General features: G+C 38.1%; 1 protein-coding gene across 1 annotated transcript in view; it reads left to right on the top strand.

Annotated features, from left to right (window-relative positions):
- AKAP11 (A-kinase anchoring protein 11) overlaps positions 1 to 13,684 on the top strand; it is a 79,437-nt gene that overhangs the window by 15,840 nt on the left and 49,913 nt on the right.

Here is a 13,684-nt window from a genome sequence, read left to right as displayed (position 1 = left end):
ATAAGTTTAACTCTCTAGGTTCTTGTCTTCATTTAGAGTTTATCCAGCCTTTTCAGTCATTTACAAAGGGAAGGTTGGTCCAAATCTACTCTTTCCAATATGGTAGCCACTAGCTACCTGTAGCTATGGAATAGTTGAAATGAGGCTAATCTGAATTTAGGAACACACATCAGATTTTGCAACTCAGTATGAAAAAAATGTAAAATGTCTCAACAATAATTATCTTGGTTAAATATTAAAATTATAATATTTTGAATGTATTGAGTTAAATATATTATTGAATTAATTTTACATGTTTCTCCTTACTTTTTTAATGTAGCTACTAGGAAACTTAAAATTATATACATGGCTTGGATTAGATGTTTTGGACACTGTGCTGGTTTAAATGGTCTGCAGTATTATTTAGGAAATGCATCTGTTTTTAATTACAGTATTAGATTAGTCTTTTGTACATTATAGATGCTCAATATATATTGTTAGAATACTTGTTTGTTTGTAGTTTGTGAGCATGAATGAAGATTTTATTTTTTTAACCAGATAAGAATTTTTAAAAACTAATGTGGAGGGGAGACTTTGAGTTCTAGTTATTTTCTACGATTTTTATTCTACAAGAGAGCATATAATAAACACTTGATTTTCTTTCAATGTTATCTCTCAGAAGTGACAACATTTTTGGCTTGTAGAATGTCATGTTATTTTAGAGGACAAAGTATGAAGGTAGAAAAATCTGGGCAGTGTCAGGCATGTTCCTTAGACTTTAAGAAAGAAAGTTGATGTTTAAAAATTAAGGGGAGTAGATAAGTTGTGCAGTAAATGGTGCTGGGATAATTATAAAAATGTAAAGTTTCTGTTCAATAGTAAACAACATATAAAAGTTAAAAGATAGACCACGGACTGGGAAAAATATTTTTAAACATACAAGCTGCCATGGATACAAGTATCCATGATGTATATATACATTTGCATATATGAATACATACATATCTCCTACAAATCACTTATTTTACTTTTTAAGTCAAGTTTATTGAGGTATAATTGGCAAACAGGAAAACTTATCCTTTTTAATGCAGTCCTATAAATTTTCACAAATGCATACAGTTGTACAATCAGCACTGAGATTAAGATGCACCATATTTATTTCATCTAAAAAAAGTTCTGTAGGGCCTCTCTATAATCAACCCCTCTTCTCCCCACCCTGTTCAACTCCTCACTATCGGTGATCTATTTTCTAACCCTATATTTTTGCCTTTTCCCAAGTGTCATTTAAATGGAATCATATGGGGGCCAGCCTCCTGGCTGAGTGTCTAAGTTCACATAATCTGCTTCAGAGGCCAGTGGTTCGCCAGCAGGATCCTGGGCATGGACCTATGCACTGCTCATCAAGCCATGCTATGGTGGCATCCAACACAGAAAAACCAGAATGACTTACAACTAGGATACACAGCTATGTACTGGGGCTTTGGGGAGAAAAAAAATAAAAGAGGAAGCTTGGCAACAGATGTTAGCTGAGGACCAATCTTCCTCACTAAAAATAAATAAATAAATAAATAGAAATAAATGGAATCATAGGTATGTAGCTTTTTGAATCTGGCTTCTTTCATTTAGCATAAAAAAATTTGAGATCATCCATCTCATTGCTTATGTCAGTGGTTTTTTCCTTTTTATTGCTGAGTAGTATTCCACTATATAGATATACCAGTTTGTTTATTCACCAGTTGAAGGACATTGGGGTGTTATCAGTTTGTAGGGATTATGAATAAAACTGCCATGAAAATGTATGTACACGTTTTTGTCATATGATAGATATATAGATATATGTTTAACTTCATAAGAAACTACCAAACTGTTTTCCAAAGTGCTGTGCCGTTTTCATGACCACCATTGCTGTATGAGTATTTATTCTGGTTGCTTCCATCCTTGCCATACTTGGTATTATTCGTTTTTAAGGTAGTTGCAATAGGTAGTTCTAGGAGGTCGGGTTGTCTCATTGTGGTTTTACTTTGCATTTCCTTAGTGACTAATGATAGTGAGCATCTTCTTGTGTGCTTCTTTGACATCTGTACAAATTCATACATGTGGGTTTTTAAAAACCAAACAATCCATTAGAAAAATGGGCAAATTGTATGAACAGACAATTTCCTTCCATAAAGGAACACAGAATAGTCAATAAAAATCCAAAAATATATTCAATAGTACTGTAGTCATAGAAATACAGGGAAATGCAATAACATTTTAGATCCCTCGGATTGGCAAACTATGTGATAACACAATTTTTGGTAAGGATGAAAGGAAATGGGAATTCGTACACACTGCAGGTGGGACTATAAACCAGTACAACCACTTGGATATTAGGTATTAGGTATTTGGTGGTACCTAATAAGTTCAATATGCATCTGGTCTGAGCCAACAATTATATTCCTAGGTATATACATATGGGCACAAAGAAATGTGTACAAGGATGTTTATTGCGAGGTTGTATTAATGAAAAATAGAGACATTTAATAGTAGGAGAATGAATAAATAAACTCATTTATTAATACAATTGAATGAATTAAATCAACATGCATGCATCAGTATAATGGATTTTTTAATGTTGAACGAAGGAATAAGGAGATTGCCAAAAATATATGTGTGTGTATATATATATATATAGCACATAATCCCATATATGTAAAAATTTTAAATAAACAATAGCATATATTTTTTATGGATTCATACACGTAGAGTAAAAGTATAAAAACATTCATGGTATTGATATGCATCAATATCAGGATGATAGTTTCCTATGGAGAGAAAGGAAGGAGAAAATGATAGTGAGAATGAGGCTTTAGCTGTACCTGGAATGTTTCACTTCTAAAAAAAGAATCTGTTAGATTATTTTCAGATTATTTTAAATGTTTCATAATTTAAAACTATACCTAGTTCCCACCTTCTGCCTCCATCTTCTCCCTGCAGACCACCCTGAGTCAGGCTCTAGGATTTAGCCTTACTTCAAAACTTCTTTAGGGTACACAAAATACCCTATGTTGACTTTGATGTTATGTCCCCAAACTAATAATTTGGTTTCCTGATTCATAAGACTTGATTCCTCTCTTTCCATTGAACCCGAGGTCCTTGGTAACTCAGGAGTTGATTAGGGGCTGGAGGCTTCCTTGGCTTTGGCCATGCCCCTTCCCCACTCCTGCAGCCATACGGATAGAGGCCATTTTATCTGTTGATATACTTTCTTAGTGCCTGCCAGTTGTCAGCCTGGATTTCTGAGTAGCTCTTGAGCCTAGATTCCCTGATGCTATATTTTGTCTGCAACCTCTCATACTTGGTGCTGGAACCTTTGACACCTGCTGCATTCATGAACTATCTTTGGGATATGGAACTCTGAGTCCAGACTGGATTTCCACCCAGCTCTCTTGCCTAAAACCTGTCCCAATCTAGTGGATGAGTGTAATAGATAGCCTCAGCTAAGAGTGATGAAAATTTACTGCTCTCAGCACTTGCTAAGCTCTCAAACTTCCTTCCTAACCCGTGTCAGACTGATCAAATTAAACACTCTTGTGGTCCAGGCCCTGAAAATAGAAACCCATTCATTAGGACACAGCTGTCTCTCTTTACCTTCCCTCACTCCTCAGACCTGGAGATAAAGTATTTAGAACTGGACCATACCCAACCTGAAGCCCCATTATCTTTCGGGCTACTGACTCTGATCCCAGAAATCCATTGCTCTTTTGTTCCCATTCCTCAGGCCAAGCCTCAAGGCAATATATCAAAAGAGATTTAAAGGATATAGTGGAGCAGCAGAAATGAGTGTGTTGCCTAATTGATGCCTATTGCCCAGTTCTGTGACAGACCCTTGGGAATCAATGATAAGCAAGACACAGTCCCTGCCTGCCTTCAAGTGGCACAGCAGGAAAACTGGTTGTAAAGAAGCAAAGATAATGGGTGAAGCAGGAGCTAGGCAGAGTCAGAGTCTAGGGAAATTTATCCCATGGAAGCTTCCTGCCAAATGCCTTTTCAGTAATTCTCAGGGAGAGTCAGATCCTTGGGGATAGGAGGTCATACTTCCTCCTCCAAGTGGATTACAGAGTTTTCTAGGGACCAGGTAGCAGTAGAAGTCCAAGCATTATGGCTCTCTCCATCATCAAGGACCACAAATGACAAGCAGGGATAAGGTGGCAGGCTCTTAGGATTGGCCTTCTACTTGTATTCCATTTGTTGAAGTACTGGATTTTTTTTCCAGTAGATTCAAGAATTGAATATGACATGAACTACATATTCCTAAATATCCTTTATTAGTATGAAAGGTAGCAGTTGAATTTGGCAGGATGAAGGAAAGGCTGATGAATTTGAGAACATTTAGGAGCTGTAGTTGTAGGTCACCAATATAATGGCCATAATACTGAGAAGATGAGAATGGTGCCATGCAGCTTTGTGAAAGGTTGTAGGGAGAGAAGTTACCGAGATGTTATTGAGATTAGTAACATGCTGGTAGGGTTGTCCCTGGGTACTACAGCTGATACATCCTTGAAGGTCACTTTGGCTTCCTTGAGAAAGCCTGTCAGTTATCCTTTGTGGCTTTGAGTTCCTTAACATATTCTACACCTGCAAACACTGACAAAGAGAATTAATCTCAAGAAGGGCCTTGGTTAGAAAATGTAGTTCACTCACCTTTGGTATTCTGAGATAAGGGTAGATGACACTTAAATACACATGTTAGATGGGGGGAAGGAGAAATGATCAATTATTTATCTTGGTAATGGGAAGAGTGGCACTGGAGATACAGCTTTAGGATTTGGCTGGTTAGTTCCGTCTGGTTAGCAGTCTGGGGTGGTATCCGAGGAAAGGTCCATTTTGATCTGACAGGCAAAACAAGAGGTTCTGTCTAAGGTAGGATATAAATAGGATGTCGCTATAACTTATATTCCAAAGTGAGATATTTTTGAGAAAGGAAGGAGGTGCTACCAACAGGCAAGAACCATGATTGTACAAGATTGTCCATGATTGTATTAGGCAAAAACAGGATGTACAGTCACCCTGAATATAAATACACTTGGGTCCTCAGACCAGACCAATGTTGTTGATGCCTTTGTGGAGGTAAAAGATGACCAGTATGAAGATCTCAGTGGCTCCTGGCATAGGTGGAAGTGAGCCACTCATTATTGGAACAGCCATGAAGTTGGTGTTATGTTACTGATAGGCAGGAGCTCAGTGAGGAAATCTGCTGTGCAGGTGGCCCAGGGAAACCAAGTGCTTGGCAGGGGCACAGAAAGCTTCTCCCAGCAGGTGTTTGTTCTTGCGTATATCTTGTACATCATTACATTCTATTACTTTCACTTTTTGACCTGCAGTTGTCAGAAGTCATGAGTCAAAGAAAGTAGAACCTTGAGTTAACCACAGTGAACAAATGAACAGAGCTTAAGATTCATGACAATCTTCTATGGCATGCCAGTGATTTGAGAGAAACTTCTCTCTGAGGGGAAGCGGAGAATTTACTTCATATATTACTGCCATTTCAGGATGACGGACAAGAGGTCTAAAAAAGGCTGGATCAGAGAATGGAACACTGTGGTCACAAAACCCTGTTCCCAATAGAAGTAGTGAATCAGATCATTGAAACAAAGAGAGGGAGCATTTGCCATCTCTGGCAGAAAGGACTGGTCTACAGATTCTGTATGGTATCTAAGAATCAAGTGTTATTTCCCCGGAAAGAGCTGTCTGTTCCTAAAATGGCATCGTCCAGTCTTTTTTTTTTTTTTTAAAGATTTAATTTTTTTCCTTTTTCTCCCCAAAGCTCCCCAGTATATAGTTGTATATTCTTCGTTGTGGGTCCCTCTAGTTGTGGCATGTGGGACGCTGCCTCAGCGTGGTTTGATGAGCAGTGCCATGTCTGCGCCCAGGATTCGAACCAACGAAACAGTGGGCCACCTGCAGCAGAGCACATGAACTTAACCACTCCGCCATGGGGCCAGCCCCCATCCAGTCTTGTTTTTTTTTTTTTTTATTAAGATTATGATAGATTACAACCTTGTGAGATTTCAGTTGTACATTATTGTTAGTCATGTTGTGGGTACATCACTTCACCCTTTGTGCCCTCCCCCACCCCCCCTTTTCCCTGGTAACCACCAATCAGTTCTCCTTGTCTATATGTTAACTTCCACCTATAGGTGGAGTCGTATAGAGTTCGTCTTTCTCTGTCTGGCTTATTTCACTTAACATAATACCCTCAAGGTCCATCCATGTTGATGCGAATGGAACAATTTTGTCATTTTTTATGGCTGAGTAGTATTCCATTGTGTATATATACCATATCTTCTTTATCCAATCATCAGTTTCTGGGCATTTAGGTTGGTTCCATGTCTTGGCTATTGTGAATAATGCTGCGATGAACATAGGGGTGCATGGGACTCTTGGGATTGCTGATTTCAGGTTCTTAGGATAAATACCCAGTAGTGGGATGGCTGGGTCATATCATAGGGTATTTCTATTTTTAACCTTTTGAGAAATCTCCATATTGTTTTCCATAGTGGCTGCACTCCGTCTAGTCTTGTTTTAATGAGGAGATGCTGTAGCAGAAAGCAGCCTTGATCTTATAGGTAGAGAACAGGCAGAAATGCAGGTACTTCATTGGAGGCTGGTGTGGAGAGGTGATAATGAGCAGGAATTGGATAGGATAATGTACATTCCACTGGACTACCATTGAGGATTTTAGTTCCTCCTGGAACCTAGTTGAGAATTTTTAGAATTACCTGAAGACTAAAGTGAGCAAGAAATGTTCATGATAATTATAAAAAAGTTACCAAAAATGCAGACTAATATTAAAGTTTGAAGAGCACATAGTGTGACACTGAAGTCCAGGCGGTACCTTGTAAAGTGTTGACTTCTCTTTCCTGTAAAATAATGTCATTTCTTCAATCCACACACAAAAATTAGGATGGTATTTTATCAGACTTTATTTTGCTGCACAACTTATTTCATCAGGAGTTATATGGCAATTTCAGAATAGCTACTGACCATCTGTAAAAGAGAGAAAATTATAAGCCATTACACTGTTAAACAGGAACTCTGTAGGAATCTTGTTACACTCATTATACCCTGTCTAGAGGCATGCTGTTTCCAGATAACAAGATCTGTGAGAGAATCTTATTACAGCAACTGATAAGGATAGCAACCTGTATAATCAAATGTGAGATAAGGGCATACTTTAAAAAGGAAGAATTTTTAAATTGATTTATAGATAAGAGCAGAAGATGACAAAGTAAGAGATTAGGATCTTATAAATTTGGGCTCTAAAAAGGGTATTTTAAAAATAAATTGCAGGGGCCTGCCCAGTGGCGTAGTGGTTAAGTTTGTGCACTCTGCTTCAGCAGCCCAGGGTTCATAGGTTCAGGTCCTGGGTACAGACCTACACACTGCTCATCAAGCCATGCTGTGGTGGTGTCCCATATACAAAACAGAGGAAGACTGGCATAGATGGTAGCTCAGGGTCAATCTTCCTCACTAAAAAAAAAAAAAAACAAAAACAAAAACCAAATGCATAGATGTCAAAATATTTGACAACCACTGTTTATAAAGATAACCCATTCCATTTTAAGACATTGCTAATTATTTTCCCCGTTATATTTGAACCCAAATCCACTCCCTTCCCTCTGGAAGAACAGGAATGTCTAAGACATTTCTTGTATGATAGCCTTTCAAGTTCAGTTTATTATATCCCTATGGGTTTCCTTCTCCAGGTGAAATGCTGACAGGTGAAATTTTACGTATGATGTATTTCCTAGTCCCCTTACGTCTGGCCATATCTCACTTGGTTAATGCAGGTGCGGACTGACTAGCTTAGAGTAGAGTAGGGCCACCACCTCTTTTGTTCTGAGCATCATATGAGCATTCACGTAGCCTAAGGTTGCATTTGCTGTATTTTGGTAGCCGTGTCCTTCAGAGGAAGGAGATGGTGCTAACCATGAAGTGATGTAGGCCAGTAAACCAACAAACCAGAGATGGTGAGCTGCTTTGGAGTTCACGAGGATTGGCCATGAGGAATCCTAGTCTGTCCTTCAGAAGGTTGGCTGATTTCACAAGTTCCATTGTGGGGAAGGGGAGCAAATCTGTTCAAGGATGACCCCAAGGAATCCAAAACAAATACGGATCAAAACTAGCATGGGGCTAGACTAGACATCTTTAGTGTAGTTTAATGGCTTGAAACCCTGAATAGAACAGGGATTTCCTAAAGCCTAGGAAGCGTTCAGAGTATCTTAAAAGTTCTGCTACATTTCAGCCTAGATTTTTACCACAATGTTTAATGCTTTCTGGGCCAGAAGTCGGCATGCACTATTCATGTTTTGGATGCATGTGTATTACCTACTTTTAAAGATCTAATCACATAGGATATTTCTGCTGAATTTCATGTGAATTAACTAATGAATAAGAATGCTCTTATCTGCATGTTAAATTAATATTTCATTTGAACAGCAAAGCAGCCAAGCAGTAAAGAATGATAGACCCAGGAACAATTGTTCTGGGATCTGTTTTATCTTGTCGTAAGGTTATGACAATACTCAAAGGACTTCTCTTGTCCTTTAGATATCTAATCCAGGGGAAGTTATCTAATTTCTTTTTTAAAGTAGTAAGCATGTATGCTGTGGCTCACACAAACAGGAAGTCTACTTCACCCTTTGCAAAAGACATTTTTAAAAAGTTGTGTATAAATTTTTTTGAAAGATTTCCATTTACTTATACTAAATGCTTTTGAAATGCTTGATTACATTTGTGCTTTTTTGAATTAGAAATGTCTGTAACACAAGCTTTCTATAAAACTGTGCTTCTATTTTATAATTAACTCCATACCAACCATTTAAAATCAGCAGGGCAATGATATTTTTAAAACTCTCTTATGAAGTAATTGCATTTAGGCATGATTATTTGCTTTTGAATTTCAGACAATTATATATTACGTTTTCTTAAAAGATGGTACATTTGTATTTGACATATTGGAAGTTAAGTCAGGAATTTAGCTGTGACTATGATTTAAATCAGAAGAATCATTATATTTGGGTATGACATATAATAGCACTCAAATTTATTTTGTTAATCAAGAGGTCTTTAATTTGGAGTGGCACTTCTGAATTATCATCTCTACTATTTACTATTATGGTCATTATTTTAGAAGTCATTGAACATTCAATGAACAGCTACTATATATATATGAAAACATCACTAGGTATTATAAGAATGGTTAAGATGTGTTCCTGTCCTTCAAGAGATTCAGTACAAAAGAGGTAAGCATATAAGTTATAAACTATATAACAGACTGTGGTGTAATATACATGCTTTTAAAATAAAGGCATGAGGGGCTGGCCCCGTGGCTGAGTGGTTAAGTTCACGCGCTCTGCTGCTGGCGGCCCAGTGTTTGGTTGGTTCGAATCCTGGGCGCGGACATGGCACTTCTCATTGAGCCACGCTGAGGCAGCGTCCCACATGCCACAACTAGAAGGACCCACAACGAAGAATGTACAACTATGTACCGGGGGGCTTTGGGGAGAAAAAGGAAAAAATAAAATCTTTAAAAAAATAAAAATAAAAATAAAATAAAGGCATGAATGAGATACTTTATCTTTTAAAATTAAAAAGCCTTTTTACCTGTTTAAATGCCTGGTAAAATTATAATTTCCACTTTTTTCCACTTTCAGAATGTTTTACATTGTTTTATTAAGCGTTGTTAAATTAAATAACGCATGCAAAGCAACCACCAAAAAAGGTGGTCTTCTCCATTATCTTTTCCTATATTTTTCCGTGTTTTACATAATGAGTGTGTGTTAATTTATTATCATAAAAAAACAAAATCCCCAAACTGAGCAATGTGGAAAAGAAGGACTTGCCATCTCTCTTTTACAAGTGAGCTGCCAGCTGGGGCCATCACTCAGGCAGGAAACAGGAATTCAGCAAGTGGGCCAGAGGGAGACTCAAGTTTTCAAACAGGAAGCGACATGGAATCTGCTTCTGGCCGTCAGAGGTTGCTGGTGTAAAGCTCCAGAGTTCCTGGGGAAAGATGATGCCTGCCTTTGTAGTCAAAAGGTCATTGAGAGGCTTAAGCTGAGAGGCTAGCTTTGTGGAGTGTGCTTACTTTCACTGAAACTCAGAACTAGACTGAAGCAGCAAATTTTAGTCTGAACTATGACGTTTGGTGCCCCATGTGATCTAGAACAAATCATTCAACCTTGCTGGGTCACAATTCTTTCATGTGCATATAACCCAAATGTCTTGGCTCTATTAGATTACGTGAACAAATGGAAGTAACATTTCCATTAAAGAGCAAAATTACATTGGAGGCGACACCACCAGCTTGATTGCTAGAAATTAACCCATTAAAATGTTCCCTGGAGACACTTGAGGCTTTCCTAGGCACAGTCTTAGATGCACTTAGACATAGCCTGTGTCCTCTGACTTGTCACACTGCTGTCTTGCCTCCTTTGTACACCACTGGCCTTCCCCTCTCTACACCTCCCTTCTGTAGGTGTCCCCTGTGCCCACTTGTGGCCCCTGCTACACCATCCCAAGCATGGGATAGGCCTTTCCAGTAATTCCCCATACCACAGCATAGATTGGGCTTATAACATTTATCAAGACTTTCCTGAAGATTCCTAGTGTTAAAAAAATGATTAAAGAAAACAATTTAGGTGATACAAATAAACTTTAACATTTCATGAAGCAGACAGTCTCCATTTAGAGAACTGCAAAAGGGACCATAAGGCAGGAAGCTTTTATAGGATAAAGAATAAAAAGCAAGGAAGACAAAAATGAAATATCTGATTGACTGGGGCCACACAGTCAACCCTGTTTGGGGTGAGAAGGAACAAGGAAATAAGCATAGGCCTTTGGGGATTGGCTGACTGGAGATACTGCATTTCTGGTGTAGTGAAGCATATACAGGGACACGAAGTTACCTAGGTTTTGTCTTGCTTACGTGACACCTGGGCAGCAGTGGCTCCATCCTCCTTTCCTCTTTCCCTCCCTTCTTTCCCTCTCTTTTTTCCCTTCTTTCCTTTCTTTCTTCCTTCCCTCTTTCCTTCCTTCCATCTTTCTGTCTGCATCTTTCTTTCTGTGTGTCTGTCTCTTTCTCTCTCTCCCTCTCTCTCTCTCCCTCCTTCCCTTCCTTCCTTTCTATAGTTATTGAATAACTAATAACACTGACTATATGCCAGGAATGTGTAAGTAAAAACAGATGTGGCTCCTGCTCATGAATACCTACAGTCTAGTAGAGGAGAAAGACAGACATTAACCAAATAATCATTCCTATAAGAATCATTATAAGTTGACCAATGGATTGAAGAAAATTACAGTCCTAGATAAAGAAGAGTTTACTTAGTCTGGGGAGTTAGGACAAGAGTTCTTGAAGAAATGAGAGTAGAGCTGAATGCTGAAGCATTCACGGGCACTCAGGGGCTAAGGGGGATGGACAGAGAAACAACATTCGATACTGAAGGAATCAGGAAGGATCTGGTCCTATTTTGAGGAACTGAAAGAAGGACTTCTGAGAGGGAGAATGATACGAGAGCAGAGGGGAAAGTTAGGTAGATCATGGGGAGGATCACAAGGAGCCACTGAAGGGTGTTAAGCAGGGGACTGCCACGGGCAGATGTGAACTGGCCGAACACAAATGCCAACCCTGTAGGGACAGAGCACATACTTCATCAGCAGGCAAAAAACACAAAGCGAGGAGCAAAGTAACTGTGCTAGGAAAAGAAATAGGGACTTTGTAAACTGGATACATTTTACTTTTTAAAGTATTGAAAAAGAATAAGCAACATCCACACAAAACTTGTATACAAATGTTCAAAGCAGCATTATTCATAATAGCCAAAAAGTAAAAACAACCCAAATGTCTATTAACTGATAAACTGATAAATAAAATGTGCTAAATCCATACAATGGAATCACTATTTAGCAATAAAAAGAAATGAAGTACTGATTCATGCTACAACGTGGATGATCTTTGAAAACATTATGCTAAGTGAATGGAGTGAGACACAAACGACCACATATTACATAATTACATTTACATGAGATGTCATGAATACGCAAATTTAGAGAGACATAAAGCAGATTAGTGATTGCTTAGGGTTGGGGATTAGGTGAGGAATTGACTCCTAATGGGTATAGGGTTTCTTTTTTGGGGGCAAAATTGTTGTAAAATTAGCTTTTGGTGATGATTGCACAACTATGGGAATATACCAAGAAACACTGAATTGTACACTTGAATGAATTGTATGGTATGTGGATTAGATCTCAATAAAGTTGTTAAAAAAGAAAATAATTTTTAAAAGAATCCAGAAACTAGGGACATCTATAGAAATGAAAAGCCTAAATTTCTTCTCACTTTATGTTCGTTGTAGTCCAAATAATTGTAGCTAGCAAAAGAGACAATAACTGTCTTGCTAGAGTGAGTTGGGAGGATTTACGGCTCTATTCATACATGTTAGAATGGTAGAGTTGAGCTCATTGTTCACCTAAATTAGCAGTACCTAGCAGCTGTTTCAGTTAATCATTATGAGAACTGCAAAAGACACTCAAGAGAGTATTCAATTCTTTCAGCATTTTAAGAATGGTCTTAATTTGTTAAAATAATACCTTTTCTCTTCTTAGTATTTTTCCTTTTAAAAAGTAACCCTATAATGTTTCTTGGAATCTTATTTTCATTAAAATTAAGGCATCAGCTTAACTTTAAGATATTGCCTCAGCTCTTCTAAAACATTTACTTTCTATTTCTTAAATCTTGAGGAAAATGTGAAACATTATTTATTAAATACTAGGTAGGTTCAAAATAGCTACAGAGAAAGGGAATATGAGGTTGAGCAGGTGGCAATGCTTCCATTTTCACACTCTGAGAAGGCCAAGATTTCTGACGGAAGCATTCCTGGTATCTGTATTAATCAGTTTCATAGTTCCTCAACTGGTATGTGTGTGTGCGTGTGTGTGCGCGCGCACGAGTGTCCAATTTCATTTCGCTTGTGCTGCTGACTCTGTTAGGTTTTTATAAAAATTCACTTCATTTCCCTATCCAGCTTCCCTCTTACTGGTGTGTGCATGACAAAGTGTAACTCAGGCTTAACCGCTCTGCCTGTAAGCTGGTTAAATTGCCTTGTTTTCTGTATGAGGAAGCTGAGACTCCAGGATGATAAGGTACCTTGATTTGGTTGTGTCACCAGTTAATGAGAGTTCTTCAAGTTGGAACTCAAGTCTCCTGATTTCTGTTTCTTTTAGGGAAACACCTTCATTTTCCAGCCTTCAACTTCTATCTTTTCAAATCTTATCGTTAGGAATAAATATCCGCATTGAACATCACTTTATGTTGCTTTTTCTTAGCACTGACTTTAAGCATAGACAGAAGAGGTGGTTATCTGTGAGGTGTAAATGGAGGGGAAGAAAAATCAAAGGGGACGTTCCTTTTGGGCCATTTATTTTTTCAAGTAACAAAAAAATTCTCATTTATTTCTCCTATTGTAATTAAATAGCAATAACTGAAGATGTATCTAGATATTTTTAACAAAGGGCCCAAAACAGCACCAGGGCTATGACCTAATGGATTTTAGAAGAGGAACGTCAAGGTAGTCGGAAATTAAGTCTTTCAGGATTGTTTCCCTCGTGGACTACAAGTCTTCTAATGTCCCAGCTTCCTCCGTAGCCTCCTTAAGATCTA

This window comes from Equus caballus, chromosome 17, assembly GCF_041296265.1.
Source record: "Equus caballus isolate H_3958 breed thoroughbred chromosome 17, TB-T2T, whole genome shotgun sequence".
In the NCBI taxonomy this organism is placed as follows: domain Eukaryota; kingdom Metazoa; phylum Chordata; class Mammalia; order Perissodactyla; family Equidae; genus Equus; species Equus caballus.
The sequence above is the reverse complement of the archived record's forward strand: the minus strand, read 5'-3'. Positions and strand labels throughout refer to the sequence as shown.